The sequence below is a fragment of the Rhinatrema bivittatum genome, chromosome 8, assembly GCF_901001135.1.
Source record: "Rhinatrema bivittatum chromosome 8, aRhiBiv1.1, whole genome shotgun sequence".
Classification (NCBI taxonomy): Eukaryota; Metazoa; Chordata; class Amphibia; order Gymnophiona; family Rhinatrematidae; genus Rhinatrema; species Rhinatrema bivittatum.
This window is the reverse complement of record NC_042622.1, coordinates 98574898-98592407: the sequence shown is the minus strand read 5'-3', so window position 1 is coordinate 98592407 and position 17510 is coordinate 98574898. Positions and strand designations below refer to the sequence as shown.

Genomic DNA, 17510 nt, shown 5'->3' with positions numbered 1-17510 from the left:
GAGGCAGGGTGAGACGGCCACCTCAAGTGGCAAAATTTTGAGAGTGGCCACAATTGTCCCTCCATCCAAACAAAGCCCCTGGGGGGTGGGGGGGGGGGGCGTGGGGGGGAATGAATCAAAAAGAGGGAAAAGTAGAGGGTGTGAGTGAGGAGATTAAGGGAAGAAGGTGAATGATTGAGAAGGAAGAAAAAGGGGTGGGAGGGAAGGGGAGTTAATGAGAGAGAAGGAAGGTAAATGGGAAGTAAGTTGTGAATGACAGAGGAAAGGAAAGGGGGTGAGTCAAAAAGGAGGGAAAAGAAGGGAAGTGTGAGTAAAAAATATAGGGAGGGAGTGACTGAGAAAGAACAAAATAGATATGAATGGCGAGAAGGAAAGGGGAGGGGTGAGTCAAAATGGAAGTAAGAGAAGGAGTGTGTGTGAGTGAGGGGAGGGAAGGGGAGAGAGAGTGCATGTGTGTGAGAGAGAGAGAATATGTGTATGTAAGAGACAAAGCATGTGTGTGTGTGAGAATACACGTGTGTGAGAGAGAGCACGCATATGAGAGAAAGCATGCATGTATGTGTGTGAGAGAGGATGAGTGTGTGTAAGAGAGACAGAATCTGTGTGAGAAAGGGCGAGTGTATGTGTGAGAGAAAAGAAAGTTTTATGCCTCTTCCTCCCCTCATTATATTACGACTGTCGCTGCCCGACATCTCCACTCCACCCTCCTTACCTCTATGGCGACTCCTCCTGCAGTTGACGGACGTTTGGCTGCCGCGGCGTCTGCCTGCCGTCCTCTCCAGCGTCCCCGGACCGGCTTGGGCGCTGCCTCCCGCCATGCTGTTCAGCTGGTTTACTGTTATTATTATTTTATAATTCTTGATTTTGGTTTATGAGGAATGTTTATGTTTCTGTTTTTTCCATTGTTGCACTGCATACAGAGTTTGTTTTGTGGTTTCCAGTTCAGTTTTTGCATGTTTCTATTTATACTTAATTTATCTATTTCTTTATTTATTATGATTTATTAATCGCCTTTTTAAAAGTAAGCTTATGGTTGCCTTATCCTGTATTTGGTGAGGGTCTGTTTCTGTTCTGCCTGTGTGACTGAGGTGAGATATTCTGCTAGCATGAAGTTTCTGTGTATTGATCTATAGCAGCTTAGCTTGTTCTGTTTCCTAATAGGAGGTGTATTAGTTTTTTAGGATCTGGTGGAATATTCGCAGTGTTGCTTTTCACAGGTAGGGTTGTTATGGTTTGAGTGTTGGCAATTAGTGCTGTTTTGCATGGGAGGTTTACTATATTGTAATTGTAATGTGCCTTACTCAAGGCTTTCTGAGGGCCAAGCCCACACCCGATGTGCTTTACAGTAGGCCTAGTACCATATGGGTCAGATGTCATTTTTGCAGGGTTTTCTGGTTGGCACCACAGCAATGCATGTAGATATAACATACATGTTGTTGTAAGTGATGTTTTTATCTCGGAAGACTATATTTTTAATGTCTTTTTTTCATGTAAAATCTCACTGTTTGTGTCAGGGGCGTAGGTAATATAAAATTGTAAAATAAATGCATAATATTTAATTGTGTGTGGAATGGGGTGGAGAATTGGCTTAAGACTGTAAGGTTTGCCTCGGGCACCTAATACGCTTGCTCTGGCCTGACCCCTCACAGACCCCTCACCACCACCATTCACTCATCTCCCACATCCCTGGGGGCAGATGCTGGGGAAAGGTGGGAGGTAGGTGGTAGGGTTCCCAGGAGTGGGCAGGGTTGTCAGTTTCCTTGGAATTCTGTCATTGAAGTTCTGTCTGCCATTTCTCTGGGAACGCGGACCTCATCATCCTCCCCTTCCTAGCAATTTTCAAACCCCGACAGGGCCAGACTTTAAGTGGGAACCCTCCACCTTGCCTTGGCCTCCTCAGTGATTTGACCTGTGCTGTGCCTTATTGGGGAGGGGGGCACCCTTGCCTCTCTCACCTCAGGCAACAAATTACCTTGAGCCACCCCTGATGCTACACCTTGAGGATCTTGCTGCCACTCTCATAGTGCCTTGAAGAGCTCATGCCACTGCTGATACCCTTTTTACGGTGCCTTAGACTATTAATGCCGCTTTTGGTGCTACTTTGCCATAGTCTTGGACCATTGGAGGTTTTTCCCTCTTTATGATGATGTCTATCCACAAGTTTCATAAGAACATATGAAATTGCCATGCTGGGTCAGACCAAAGGTCCATCAAGCCCAGCATCCTGTTTCCAACAGAGGCCAAAACCAGGCCACAAGAACCTGGCAATTATCCAAACACCAAGAAGATCCCATGCTACTGATGCCAGTAATAGCAGTGGCTATTCCCTAAGTCAACTTGATTAATAGCCATTAATGGACTTCTCCTCCAAGAACTTATCCAAACCTTTTTTTGAACCCAGCTACACTAACTGCACAAACCACATCCTCTGGCAACAAATTCTAGAGCTTAACTGCATTGCTTCCCCAATTGACTTTAATGGGAAAACAAAAAACAAATGGAATGAATTATTGAACCAGAGAAATGGAGGTGTCCTATGAAATGGATAAATAAATCAAAACTAAAATGTTGCCTCTTCACATCCCTAATACTATCCTTGTAATTTTAGCCATATTTAGAGGAGGCAACCCTATAGACATATTTTGGTTGGGAGCAGAAAACAACACACACAGATCACAGAACTGTGGCTAACTTGGCATTCCTCTGTAAGATGATTGAGACCATGGTTGCTATGCAAGTTTAACAATTCTGGGATGAAGCAACATTTTAGATAGATAGATACCAATCAGGCTTCGGGCTGATTTTCAGTATGAAAACTAGGGATGTGAATCGTTTTTTGACGATTTAAAACAATCTTCAGATATATTTTAAATCGTCAAAAATTGTTAAGAGTCGCGATACAATAGCCCTTTGCCCTTACCATATGACAGGGACCCAGACAGCGCCTGCCACCAGGAGGCAGAGCACACAAGGAGAAAGAGGCTATCTGGAGTTTCACCAAAGCAATCCGAGGTTTCCGCAGGTTGAGGGGCTCCTGGAGAGGTAGCGGCGGCGGCCATCTTTAAATACGGTGGCGGCCATCTTTACAATGGCGGCGGCCATCTTTTAAGATGGCGCCAACCATCCATTGCTCCTACCATGTGACAGAGGCTGGCCAATGACACCTATAGCCCCTGTCACAAGGTAAGGGCAAAGGGCCATCGGCGCCATTTTGATCACTGGCAGCCGACGGCCCGAGAGCTGGAGATCACTCCCGGGACCCCCGCTGGACCACCAGGGAATTTCAGCAAGTTTTGGGGGGGGTTGCAATTAATTAAATTTGAAGGGTTGGGGTGGGTTTGGATTTGTTTTTTTCCTGTTGTAATTCAATTTGAAGGGTTGGGGCGGGTTTCGTGCTTCGTTTCGGGGGGCAGCCAAAATAAAATTGGCCCGAACCGCGGGAAAACGAAATTTCCCATGGCAGGCCGATAACGAAGGCCGAACCAAAAGGTTCGGCCGAATCACATCTCTAATTCTGTTCATTCACAAAGCGCAGTTTAGTCACGGATGCCTGACTGCCACATAAAACTGAAACAGTGTTTTTGAATTGCCACCAAAAAAAAATTTATGCCTAGTGGACTCTGTACTATTTAAATGCAGTGTAACTGCTCTCTCTTTTTATGGAACTTACAAGGGGAGCAGAACTCTCAAAATCTGGTCGCAGATATGTTGAACCAGCCCAATTAAAAGGTCTTGCTTCAACTGAAGAACCTAAGTGCCGTGCTGCGTCAGCTATGATTCATCAAGTCCAGCATCTTATCTGTGACAGTAGTCACTCTGGGTCACCTTTATTGACTCTTATTTCTACATTTTCTAGTGTGCTAACACAGCAACCACAATACTTGGGTCAGTCCATGATTTTTTTCACTGTAAGCCTCAGCAGAGTTTTAATGGATTAAAAATCAAATAATGAAAAAAAGCTGTGCAGTTTTGCTAAATGTCCAAGAGTATAGATCTTCTAACTGTTATAGCAATACATTGATTCTCGTTTCAAAGCTTTACCGTAAGAGTTCTGAGATAAAGGGAATACTTTCAGCTTGAATTGTTTTTATAAACTACAAAATGTTTCAAACTAAAAATCCCCTGGTTAAAATAAGCTTTACACTTTTTTCTGGTACACAGCATGCAGATATGAATAGCATAATGGAATGGTTTCTGTTTCTCCCTCTGCCTTTTTCCTGCAAAAAATAAAAACATTGTCCTTTGTTGTTAACATTTGGAGAAGTAGAGCCAAGCTGAACATCTTATAATACCGAGGTCTGTATGGGGGGAACTCAGCAGTCTACCCAGCGTACCTTAAATTGCTGGGCTGCTGCAGCTATCAACACAGTGATGCTGGGGGAGGGGGATGGGAGGCTGCTAAAGTTCTTTGTGGGACAAATAATAATAATAAAAACCCACTAAAGATTCAGTAAAGAGAATAATCCTCAGAGGTGGGAGACTCATCAGACTACAAGTGCTTAATCACTCTGGGGCCAGGTTTAATAAGAGGTTATAAAATTGGAGGTACATTAATTTCCAGTGTCCTGTGGTTAAAGTTGGACAACCTCCCAGTTAAACAGCACAAAGATGCTGAATTTTATTTAAGTATGTAAAGAGAGATGCTGGCCCTATTATGTTAATATCAAGCTTAGTCTTTACTTGCTTTCCTTTTAAAATAGTTTTCCTTTTGTTTTCTCTTTGCTGGCAATATCGACATGGAAAATAATTTACCGTCAATTTTGTTTTCATGTTTCCACCTTCTCATTCCTGTAGCAGTTCCCTAACATTGACTTGCTTGCAGATGAGCTGCGTCTGACAGCATATGCCAGGGGTCTATTGTTGTAAGTTCTGCCCAGATGAGGAATGCTCCAGAGCACCAAAGGGAGTGCCAAGCAGGTTCCCTAGCTCTGTGAAGAATGTCCTTCGAAAAAATGTTAAAATAACATTTTAGTGAAGCCTCTCCCTCGGGTACATTTAGGTTCATACAATATTGTAACGGACATCCCTTCAATTAAATATCTATGATTCTGAAAGCAAATCATTTTAAGACACTCAGGGGTTTCAAAAGAATGAAAATGGTTAAGAATTTTAAAGAGGGCAAGCACAGTGGCTCAGTGGCAGTGCTGTTATTCGGAGGAACTTTGGTTTGATCCCTGGCCAGGGCCGAATATAAGACTCTGGCACCCATAGGCAGAAGACTGCGGGTGGAGCATTTGACCGCCGGAAAGCAACAGGGTGCATTCAGAATTTGGCGCCCATGGATGTGTTGCCTATGCCAAAATCAGGGCCTGCTTCCTGTTCAGGTCTTCTGCTTCTGGAGCTAGAGATGCTATGGAGGCAGCGCTTGCAGCCCTTTAGGCTGGGGTGGGGGAAAGAGACCTAAGTCATTGAGCAATGGAGACACCTAGAGGCTGAATTTTGAACCCATGTTTGCAGGGCCCTTGGGCCGATGACTATTGCTATAATGCCTGGACTAAAATAAGTTGGGGGAGGGGATGTTAAATAGGGGAAAAATCCCCAGGTAGTTTCAAATAAAGGTTAATGGTGCCAGATCACAGTCCTGGTTTCCATTTGAGCCAAAAGCCCAAAGACGCAGAAGGAAGCTCCACAGTCAATTAAAAAATGTTAAAGAAATATCCTGAATTTAGGGTGACGGCTAAGAAGCAACAGTCAGCAGCAACCGTTAGATCATTTCAAGTTTTGAACAGAGAAATCATGCTGCACACATTGGGTAGCCTTGTTATTTAATAGCTGTGATTTTATTGTCTTTGAGAGTGAAGTGTTAGGCCAAGCTTTGTACTAATTAGGCAATCAACAAGTTTATTATGTGACAAACCTATTGCTATACCAGTGATGGGAATTGATTAAAGCAGTGTGGTTGCCAGGTTACTTAATTTAAATATGTAAAAGTAAAGGTTGGCAAAGAACTGGAGGTGAGACCTTTAAACTGGACTAATTTACGGGCCAATGCAGAAGGGTGCATTCAGCCGAATGCATGGTTTTACCAGCATTTCAAGACTTTCTGCCAGTGCAGCAAGGAGTTTTGCGAGGAAAAACTGTGCACTGAAAACTGTTAATACTGCTTAGTACCCTTGCATGGAAATCCCATGCAAATGAAGGTATTAAGCAGTTCTCCCCGATACAGAGCTGCACCAGCCCTAACCCAGGTACTGTTATTACTGGAAACTTTACTCTTGGTCAGAGGTAGAGTAAAATTTCCATTGTTGCTGTGCTGGTATAGAAAACTAGGGATAGGAAAAAGAATAGAATTTTTCCCAGTTGGCTAGATAGCCAGATAAATCTGTACTTATCCGGCTAAGTGGTACAGCTAACTCAATGCCACTTAGCCGGATAAGTATGGATTTACCCAGCTGTCTAGCCAACAGGAAAATCTTCTTTTCACATGTGATTTCCTGCCTCCCCCCACTTCCTGATTTAAAATGTGCATTTGGCCTCTGACAATGCACATTTTGCACATTTTTCAGTTCCCACGCTTTTTAAAAATTAGCAACATTTTAATCTGTATGTTAAAACTATGAGCTAAAATCAGCCTTCAGTTTCTTAATGCGCAGATTATTGCATTGACCTTTTAGAGGGATTTTATCAAAATGTGTTAGCTAATGTGGGCATTTAATGCATGTTAAAATCAATAAAGGCTTGCATTAGCCACATTTTATGATGAGGTATGAGAAGCAAAACTGTCCAAATTACCTCAGTATCTATTACCAAAGTTAATTGGGCCTGTGTTAAATAGTACAAATGTTAACACAGACATGTGGATACTATAAACTAAATTACACTTCAAGAGTTGTAGTAAAATTATTGATTTCATGCTTGTGATAACACGCATGTGAATTAGAGTGCTCCACACAGGCTATTCAAATAATTATTTTGTGACTACCACATTAATGATGTGAGTCATCAATCCAGAAGTGATAGATGAGAGAGACTGAGAGATAGAAAATAAAATGAAGTAGCTACAAGAGTTTTTTTACCCTATAGCTGTAGCTCATGGACAGCCATCAGTTGATTGGTACAGTATGCCCACACCCCACCCCCTTCCCACCCTTTTAGTAAAGCCCCGGGACTTACACACGTCCCGGAGCTTTACGCGCATCGCCGGGCCTTTTGAAAATAGACGCAGCTTGCATAAGCCCAGTTACGCGCGTAACCCTTTGAAAATCCGGCCCTAAGTGAGAGAGCAGAAGGCATTTGGACAGTTCTTTTCAGAGACTGCTCTGAAATCCCAGAAATACACAACAGTGGAGCATAGAGAGAAAGGCACACATCTCCAGTATGGATGATTGAAGTATGTGTGACTGTGTTAGTGTGATATTTGTTATAAAAAGAAGGTAAATTCCAGGTAAGGTTCAGGGTAGGCAGTTTAATCGTTAATATTAAATTAAACTGACTGTATAGCGGTGAATTTTTATCAGCCATTGATAACATTATAAGAGTTAACTGGAAATTTGGCAAATGTATGTATTTATTTATTTAAATAATGTATGTATTTATTTATTTAAATAAATAAATAACCAGAAATTTATTTAAATAAATAAATAACTGGAAATTTGGCAAATGTATGTATTTATTTATTTAAATAAATACATATATTTGCCAAATTTCCAGTTAACTCCATATCTAGATCACAATGGTTTACAAAATTAACATTCATAATTTTAGAATAAAATTAACACATATCGAGTGACAAATTAAACCGCTTACTAAAAAATTAACAAATGATACAGGGAAATTATATAACAGTTAATACATCATAGTAATCAGCACATTGTAAGTCATGTTTCATTGCATCTGTCCTACATGTTTCCAGTCCACAGAGCTCTCATCATTCTTAGTATTGAAATTCCCTCGCTCTCTAGTTACATTTTATTCCTCATGCTTCAAATTATAAACCCTCGTCCTTTTTGATACAGTAGTTCTCTTACACTCTGTTGATTTAAGTAAGATTATATGCATTTTTAAGCAACCATGTTTTTAGCTCACATTTTAATCTCTTTCTATCTGATTTCAAACGTAACAACTCAGGTAGTGAATTCCAAAGCTTTGGACCCGCTATGGAAAACACACGGTCTCTTACTTGGATCAGATGTGCACTCCGTATTGTTGGAACAGTTAGTAGTCCTTTAGTTTGGGATCTTAATGCTCACTGAGGTGTGTGTAGTTGTACTTTCACACCAATCAGACCAGTATCACTGGAATTAATTATTTTGAATATTAGTTTGTAATAGATTTGGGATTGTACTGGTAGCCAGTGCAATGAAATCAGTGTGAATGTAGTGTGATCAAATTTCTTAGTTCCTAATAAGAGTCTAGCTGAGGCGTTTTGTAATAATTGTAAAGGTTTTAATGACATGTGGGAAGACCCAGTAATAGAGAGTTACAGTAGTCTAGGTTTGAGAAAATTAGAGTTTGCAATACATTATGAAAATCCTCGAAAGTTAATAAAAGTTTTAACCGTTATAATATAAGCAACTTGGCGTACCCTGTATTGACTAATTTATTGATGTGCTTTTTCATAGTAAGGTTTTCATCTAACTGGATACCTAAGTCATGTACTTGATTTGAGGGAGTATTTTGAAAAGTCCCCAAGTCCAGAACTGGCGGCTTAACTATAGAAGAATTTCTATATTATATTATATTAACCAAATTATATTATATATATTATATTATATTAACCAAATTATTTCAGTCTTATTAGGGTTTAATGTTAGTTTAAGTTGAGACAGGACTTGTTGAATAGCTTTCATATAGGCTGATAGTGTTGACACTGTATGCTCAAATGATTTAGAAATTGGAATGTAAAACTGTATGTCAGCATACAAAAAGAAGGAGATCCCTAAACCCACCATTAATTTACACGGAGAAAGCATATAGATATCGAATAAAGTTGATGATAGGGATGAACCTTGAGGTTCACCTGTATCTATATGAAAAGTATCAGATATGTGATTGCTCAATTTAACTTGTAACGACCTATTAGATAGGAAGGAAGAGAACCATCTTAGAACACTACCATCAATCCCAAAGTTGATCAACTGATGACGTAACAGGGTATGAGCCATAGAATCAAAAGCCGCTGTTAAATCAAATACAATTCACCAGAATCAAATCCTCGTAAAACAGAATCCATTAAGGAGAGGAGTAAGGTCTCGGTTGAATGAAGTTTCCTAAATCCAAATTGATTTGGAAAAAGAATATCTTGAGAGGTCACGTGGTGTGGTGAGCCGGGAGGGCACGTTTCTTCTTGGCTCCAGGGGCCCGCTCCAACCATCCCGATAAATCTTCCCAGAAACCTAATTAAAAACTCCATCGGAGCCAGTGATGGCGAGAGCATATGTCTACAGTTACCTATATGCACAGAGTCTCTCCGACCATGATGACCACAGGTGGGAAAAAAGAAAAAGAAAAGCCTCGAGATACTGATCCCAAAATGGTAGCTGGCAGCGACAATGCTGGCCTTCATTTAACTTCTGAAATCACATCGCTGACATAAAAGAAGTGATGCGAGAAGCAGGCATCGTGACATAACTTGGAGAGGTCAACAAAATAAACCCCCGCATAGACCAGGTCGAAGGTAGGCTCTCGCAGTTAGAAGATGAAGTGATTGCCACTGAAAGTAAAATGGCAGCGCACGATAAAAATATAAATGACCTACAAAATAAGCTAGATGAATTGAAAAATAGGGCACGTCGCAACAACCTTTCGCAGATAATGTGATGGTTTTTCTAACAGATCCTCTTAAATCACTGCCAGCAGTCATTCCGTTACAACATCAATTCGGATGCTTTGCGGGTTTAAAAATAAATCAGGACAAATCTGAGGTTATGGATGTGACGGCACAGTACAGAAGCTTTGGCAGGGAGTCTTTCCTTTGAAATGGGTGACCAATGAACTCAAATATCTAGGGATTAAAATTCCATTAAGCATTCATGATATATACAAAGCCAATATACAACCGTTGCTAAACCACACCACAATAACTTTAGCTCGTTGGAGTTCACTACCTTTGTCTTTAACAGGCCGGATACAACTCTTAAAGATGATACTCCTCCCTAAATGGTTATATATTTTACAAATGATCCCTCTTTGGATGACACAACGTGATCACAAACTCTTATCCCAGGCCTTGAAACACTATTTGTGGCAGGGCAAATGGGCTAGGTTATCACAAGCCATTTTGATTCGGCCACCAGGGGAAGGGGGGACTAGGTCTACCTAGTCTCCAATTCTATAACTTAGCGTGCTGCCTGCATTATGTGTGGGACTGAATATTCTCCCAAAGGCACGTCACTCCGTATAAACACCTCCTAGAATGGTATGGAGTCTCATCATTCAATCATCTTCTTCAAATAGGCACACAGCTTTTACCTACACATCTAAAATCTCAGCTGTTGCTTCACTCATGTAGACAAGCTTGGTTGCAGCTGTGTTCCTACTGCCAGCATCCATCTCGATTATCCCCACTGATAACCATAGCTCACAATCCTCTCTTTCCCCCAGGCTTAGCTGACAGTCTATTTCAGAAATGGCAGAAGAGGGGCTTTACAGATGCATATCAGCTGTATGACCCATTTTCTGAGGGCACACTAACATTCTCTGCTTCACAACAATGATATCAGATCCCTTGTTCAGATGCCTATGTCTGGTTACAGGTACAACATTTTCTTAGAAGCAAACCACAACAGTTACAAAATTCTCCTGCTTCTCGGCTACTCTGGGATGTCTTGAGAGAGGGGGCGACTCAATGCCCTTCTATCTCAGCTTTTAGCAGGACAATTATAAAATTTACTGAAAAGCAATGTCTTAAGGAGCTTTACACAAAATGGACGGAATGGCCTCTGTTTAGTTTATCATTCCCTGATTTTAAAAATGTATTTACTAGCCTTCCAGCCTTACTGGATAATGTTATTCTGAAAGAGTCTTATTATAAATTTTTATGGAAAATATACATCCCTCCAACCCGAGCCTACCAGATGAAAATTACAGATTCTAAAATATGTCCAAAATGCAAATTGTTGGAGGGTACCTTCTTTCATTGCTTCTGGGAGTGTCATCTCATACTGTCCTTTTGGGAAACAATCAAACGGAAATGTGAGAAGCTACTGCGAGTTCCCTTGCCCATACTCCCCAGTTTATGGCTCTTTGGAACCCCTAGCTGGCCCAGCTGTACGTTAAAAACAGCAGACGCATTATTCCTTAATACAGCTGGACTAGTGGGTTGGAGAGTCATTCTGTCACAATGGTTAACCGACCAAAGCCTAGATTGTGAACATTGGTTCCAAAGTATGCTTCACCTATTTGCATTGGAATATGAAGTGGCACAGAGTGAATCTCACAAAAAGCACGAACTCAGTTGGAATGTATGGGCGGCTTTCTCCCAATATATATCCCCTACAACGAATTAGGGAGTGGGAACAAACAAAGTGGATTCTTAGCAAATTTCATGGTATCATCCTGTCCTTCAATGCCTTGTCACATATCACGCTTTCCCTATTCAATTGTATTAGTGCTCCATTGTGTCTCTTATAACCCTACAATATTACAACAGATCATTTTATTGCCAAGGAATAAGCCTTTCTTTTCTCCTCTTCTCTTCCTACCCACCTTTATACCCTCCCACACTCCCATTCTTTCTTCCACCATACCATTCCTCACCTCTTATGCCTCACCTCTTACTCTCCACTTTTTAACTTTATAACTTTATGATGTAGCTTTATGATTCTTTGATTTTTATTTGGCTTGCCTTATCAGACAAGACTGATAAGCAGCACAAGACATATTTATTTGCTAAGATAAACCTGCCGGATAGGTAATAGCTGCGAAAAGATAGAACAAAAGTGTTACTAAGAAAGGAATCAAGGAAAGCCAAGGGGAGGGCGAGAGGAGTATGGGTTTTGGGTTTAGAGTTTCAGGTTCAGGAGTTAGGGTTCAAAGGTTTAAAGATTGTAGTGTTTTATAATCTTAATAACTACAATAACCATCAGATTTGTGGTCATTGACTCTTAAGACTACAGGTTGAACATATACCCAGCTCTAGGGGAAACATCTCCCTGTTTACTACCATGTTATTTTTGTTATCTGATAACGGCATGTTGAATATCTGCTGTTCTTGGAATTGTAATTAACTTTGCCAATATGGTCATCCACTAAGTTGTCACTATGTACTCTGCTATCCATATCTGATTTATGTAACTGCAACAAGATTGTTTCTTTTCTTTGCTTATCATTGTACTACAGGTGTTAAAAAAAAATAAAAAAAACAATAAATATATTATTAAAAAAAAAAAAAAAAGAATATCTTGGTCTTCCAAATGATTCACCAGTTGGGATAATACAACTTTTTCAAGTACTTTTGAGAGAAAAGACAAGTTGGATATGGGACAATAGTTATCCCAATTGTCAATTCTACTGGTTTTATTTTTCAGAATTGGCTTTATCACAGCTTGTTTTAAACAGATGGAACAAGTCTTTCAGAAAGAGAAAGATTGAGTAAGGAAGTAATAACACAGTGTACTTCTTTCAAAAAATGTGATGTGGATAAAGTGAGTGACTTTCCAATATAATAATACATACATATGAAACTGTAAGCTTACTTATAGGAAAGCTGATAACAGAAACCACTGAGAAAGATAAAAGAAAAGAAAGGGGATGACAAACAGCAGAGCTGCTTCTAAAGTGAGAGGGAACATTTTGTTATTTATCTTAGGTGGAAATAGTCTGACACTGTGAGTCATCACTCTGCTTCAAGTTGAGAATATAGGCAGAGTGCACAGAAGTACAGATATTAGTGGGTTTAATACTTATAACATCCCCAATATGAAAATATTTGGTGGCACCTTCTCAGATTACGTACATAAATATACAGCCACTGGTTGTGACTACATATTGATGTGCACTGTGGTTATAGTGTGAAAGGAGAGAGAAAGAAAGTGTGAAAATAATCCTCACCATACATGAGCAAGCATCTGAATTTTTATGTAATCATATTTTATTAGGTGAACCAAGACAAGTATTACAGAAACAAGCAGCAAGTAAACAAATAAATTTCGAGGTGAACACTATAATATATAATGCTGGAATTGAAACTAGCACACCATTTTATAAGTAAGCATGACCAGCCTTCCCCCCCCCCCCCCTTTAAACTTCCCCCTATCCCCCCCGCCCTCCCATATGGAGACCAATTTAACCAAAAAGAGTAAAGTCCGTATACTCTCCAGAAAGTCGTTTCAATCATTAAGAGCCAGACTTCTAGCCCTATGGGGCAATGCCTGTATGTAGGAGTCCCAAGTGTTCAAAAACCATTTCCGGCATTTAGGCGAACTGCGGGCGAAAAGCTGCTCCATCTGCATCAATTTGTGAAAATGAATCCTCCACGTCCAAAAGGAGGGCGGTTCCGATTTCTCTGTGCTAGCTAGAATAAGGATATTTAATTATCTTTTGTTTTTCACAATCAGCCCAGTTCCTGTTTAGTTGCCACCAATAAATACTGAGGGAGCACTCCTAGTACACTCTGGAAGATAAATGCGGTTAGTGTAGTGGAGGAACACACTATTTTGTTATTTAAAGTATAGGTTTCTGACTGCTCTGGAGACAACGTCCCAATACAACACGAGGATCACAGTTGAGGAACGACATCCGGGATCCTCTGGCACTCAAGCAGTGTTGCAGCAAGCCACTCTTCCCTATCAGCAGCAGAGGGTACAAAGATACATCCTAAATAAAGTCAACTAAGTGTTTACTTGCCTCAAAGTCTAACTAGACTGAAACTTTTCAACACCACAGAGAGAGTACAGAATCACTGCAGCAGCTGTCATAAGTAATTGTGCCAGAGACATAAGTGAAGAACAAGCAGTACAAAAGCCTCAGAATTAACAGGGACTGGATAGTTTACTGGAAAGAGACAGAGAAAGAAGAAAAAAGGGTTAACTAGACATACAGAGTCAAACAACACAGAAAAACAACACAAAAAACGTGTTATCTATTTACCTGCAATTAGAGTGTTGATTTTGTCCTGTTGCTCCTGCAAGACAGAATTGGGACACAAAGACTCACTTTTTTCATAGTAGTATTAATTATTAAATTCTTGATATAGAAGGTATAGCAGTTAAGTTTTATGGTAAAGTTAGGAGAACCGGTTTTCTTCATTTAAAATACTTGTTAACTGGGAATTAAAAGAAAACCAAGTTGTGTTAACTGTGAAAAACTTACGTTACCTTTATTGTATTTTCATTACTTGTTTCTCACTGTTTAAACTTGTGATAATAATCTGAGTTTACAGCTCAGAATTTGTAAAATTTTCATCTGCTTGCATCTGAAATTTTCTTATTTGGGTTCTGCCTTCTCTCTCCTCCCCTGAGAGACTTGCTGGGTGGGTTCCGGACCCCTGTTCCTAATATTGACAGACCCGGTAAGAAGGAGAATTCCTTTTCTATCCTTTCCCCCTCTGGACATTTACAATTTGTGACTCCTCTGATACCACCTGAAACCCCTGAAGGGAGAATAGCTCTTAAAAAGCTAGTCACAGATGATTTGGATTAGTCTATGACCAAGGTCTCATCTACAACTTGTTTGTTTGACCCTTATTTATACATATTCAAGTGCACTAACACAGCACTAATGCAGTCAGTGTATGGAAAGGGAATGATGGCGTGATCCCTCATTCCAGACTGAAGGACAGGTACAGAGAATCAGCTGACTTCGGCAGGTGGAGGGCAGGCATAGAATAATGTTACTAGCTGCCTTGACTTCACAGAGACTACATGGTAAAGAAAACATGTTTTTTTCAAATTAGGCTTTCTTCTGGTGTGCTATGTACATTCCTAGAGCTGTTGATCAATGCTAAGTACATTTTCTATTCTGGATATTTTAAGCACTTAATTCTGAGCAGGAATAACATGCTGTACTTCATTGCAAAGAAATCCAGTTAATGTGCACTGCTTTCAGATGTAATTGTTGCATTGTGCCCCAAGGTCCAGTACCGTTGATTGCCCTGTCATTTGCTAGGCGGCTTGCAAATAGTAAGGGGTAACACAGTCATTAGTGATTCTCTGCAAGACAAAACAACAGTGGAACACCCACAAGAAAACAGCCTGTTACTGTTCTTTTCAAACATTAATCTCCTATGTCATGCCCTTTGTCTGTCCATATTTTATATAGTACAGTTTAGTCTGGACAGAAGCATTATAATTTGGAATGATGAAACTCCAAAGATATCATGAAATTCATTATCCTTATGAAAAGCATCTGAAGATTTGCATCGATTGTTCAAGGGTGAGATATATTATTATATTTGCATACAATTGAGGCAGTACATGCAAATCTATCAAGCATATTCATTCTGGATCTCCCAAATACCAGACCTGTTTGTGACTCTTGAGGACTGGTGTTGGCAGCGGCGGATTCCCGGGGAAGATCGGCCCTGGGATTCGCCGCCCAGGCCGGCCCAGGACACATCACGTGGTCTGCCGAGCGCGGCTCCGTCACGGCCGTGCACGGCAGACCATGTGACTGGAGCGACCAGCCCACCAGGGGATGCCCGATCCCCCGATAGGCCAATCCACCCCTGGGTGTTGGCTACCCTTGTACTGGAGTTTAAACCTGAATTTGGCAGGCAGCCCCAGAGCCTGATTCTGGGAGTAATTCTCAGACACTCTACATTTGGACAAAGACTGCTTTAACTTTCACAGCGAAAATACACATGTACTTTGCTTTGAAATTTGCCACAAATACAAAGCCCATTTGGTAGCTTGCTTGTGTTTTTTCTCTCTTCTGCGGGTAGACTCCAGCTGGGAAAGTACACATGAATATTTGAAAATGCAAAATCTGTGCATCCAGTGTAAATACGTCCCTGGGAATGTCGCCTCTCAGTGTGGCTAAAGGTACTCACATAAAACTGTCCTCCCCTTGAGGAAAGTAATATTTTCTAAGGCATGGCCAAAGTGGGTCTGATGGCAGAAAGACTAACCAACCCATCTTGTCTGCCCAGTTATTCATTTCACACTGTTAAGGATTCATCCCAAGTGCCAGTCACAAAATGTGGCCACCTGCGAGATATCCTTTTCCTAGACAGTCTTTGTCATTCTCCTTGATACTCCACCATCTTGGTAAATTAGCATACAATATTGTCTCTTAGTTCCCTGCAGCACCCATATCTCAAAAAGGACAGAGACAGGATGGAGGTGGTCCAAAGAAGGGTGACCAAAATGGTGTGGGGTCTGTATTGGAAGACTTACGAGGAAAGGCTGAAGGATCTGAATATGTATATACCCTGGAAGAGAGGAGGTGCAGGGGAGACATGATACAGACCTTCAGATACCTGAAAGGTTTTAATGATGCATGAACTTCAAATCTTTTCAAGTGAAAAGGAAACAGTAGAATTAGGGGCCATGAAATGAAACTCTAGGGGGTGCTACTCACAACCAACATCAGGAAATATTTAATCACGGAGAGGGTGGTGGATGCCTGGAATGCCTTTCCAGAGTTGGTGGTGAGGAAGAAAACAGTAAACTAATTCAAAAGAGCATGGAATAAATGCTATGCATCCCTAAAGGCTAGAGACTGCAAATGAAGAAAGGGGTGCATGGAGGTAACCTGCATGGAGTGGCAGCTACTAACCTTAACCAATTAGCCTTGATGCTTTTGACGAAACTTCAACATGGTTCTCCGCTTTTGCAGGAGGAAAAAGGGGAATTGGATTAGAAGACAGCTAATGCTGGGCCCCGACTGTCGTGGTCTGGTGTACTGATACACAAACATTAGGGAAAACGTGCAGGACTGTTTCTGTTGCCATGTCCAAAAGCAAAGCATGTTCAAGCAGCATGATCTGAATTATCAAGAAGGCTGCTTACCCCATAAAAATGTTGCCAGCAGTAATTTTGTTTTGAGTTTGACAATTGCTTGGTTTTGATTGTAAATATTATTGCCCTTGATGTAGGGCTTGGGTGTTAACCTGAACCAAGTGGCAGTTACTACAATAAGAAAGTTACTGAGCAAACTGGATGGACCTTTGGTCTTTTTCTGCCATCATTACTAGGTTACTATATTATAGGGATGTGCAGAGGGACGCCATACGTTGCATTTGGGATTTGGATTCGTCGGGGGTGGGGGGGGGGGGGGGCGGATACATTGCATTCGGCCGTATGGCGCCCCATTCCGTTAATACATCCATTTCTATTTGTTCCCCTGCTAAAATTAAATTAACTTCAACTCCCCCACCCTCCTGACCCCCCCAAGACTTACCAAAACTCCCTGGTGGTCCAGTGGGGGTCCCGGAGCCATCCCCTGCACTAATACTCTCGGTGCTGATTTCAAAATGGCGCCAATGGCCTTTGACCTACTATGTCACAGGGACTACCGGTGCCATTGGTCAGCCCCTGTCACATGGCCATCAGCACCATCATGTGACAGGGGCTGACCAATGACACCAGTAGCCTCCGTGACATAGTATAGGCAAAGGCTATCGGCGCCAT

General features: G+C 41.1%; 1 protein-coding gene across 1 annotated transcript in view; it reads left to right on the top strand.

Moving 5' to 3' along the window:
• Positions 1-17510, top strand: part of KCNT1 (potassium sodium-activated channel subfamily T member 1) — a 470292-nt gene that overhangs the window by 94669 nt on the left and 358113 nt on the right.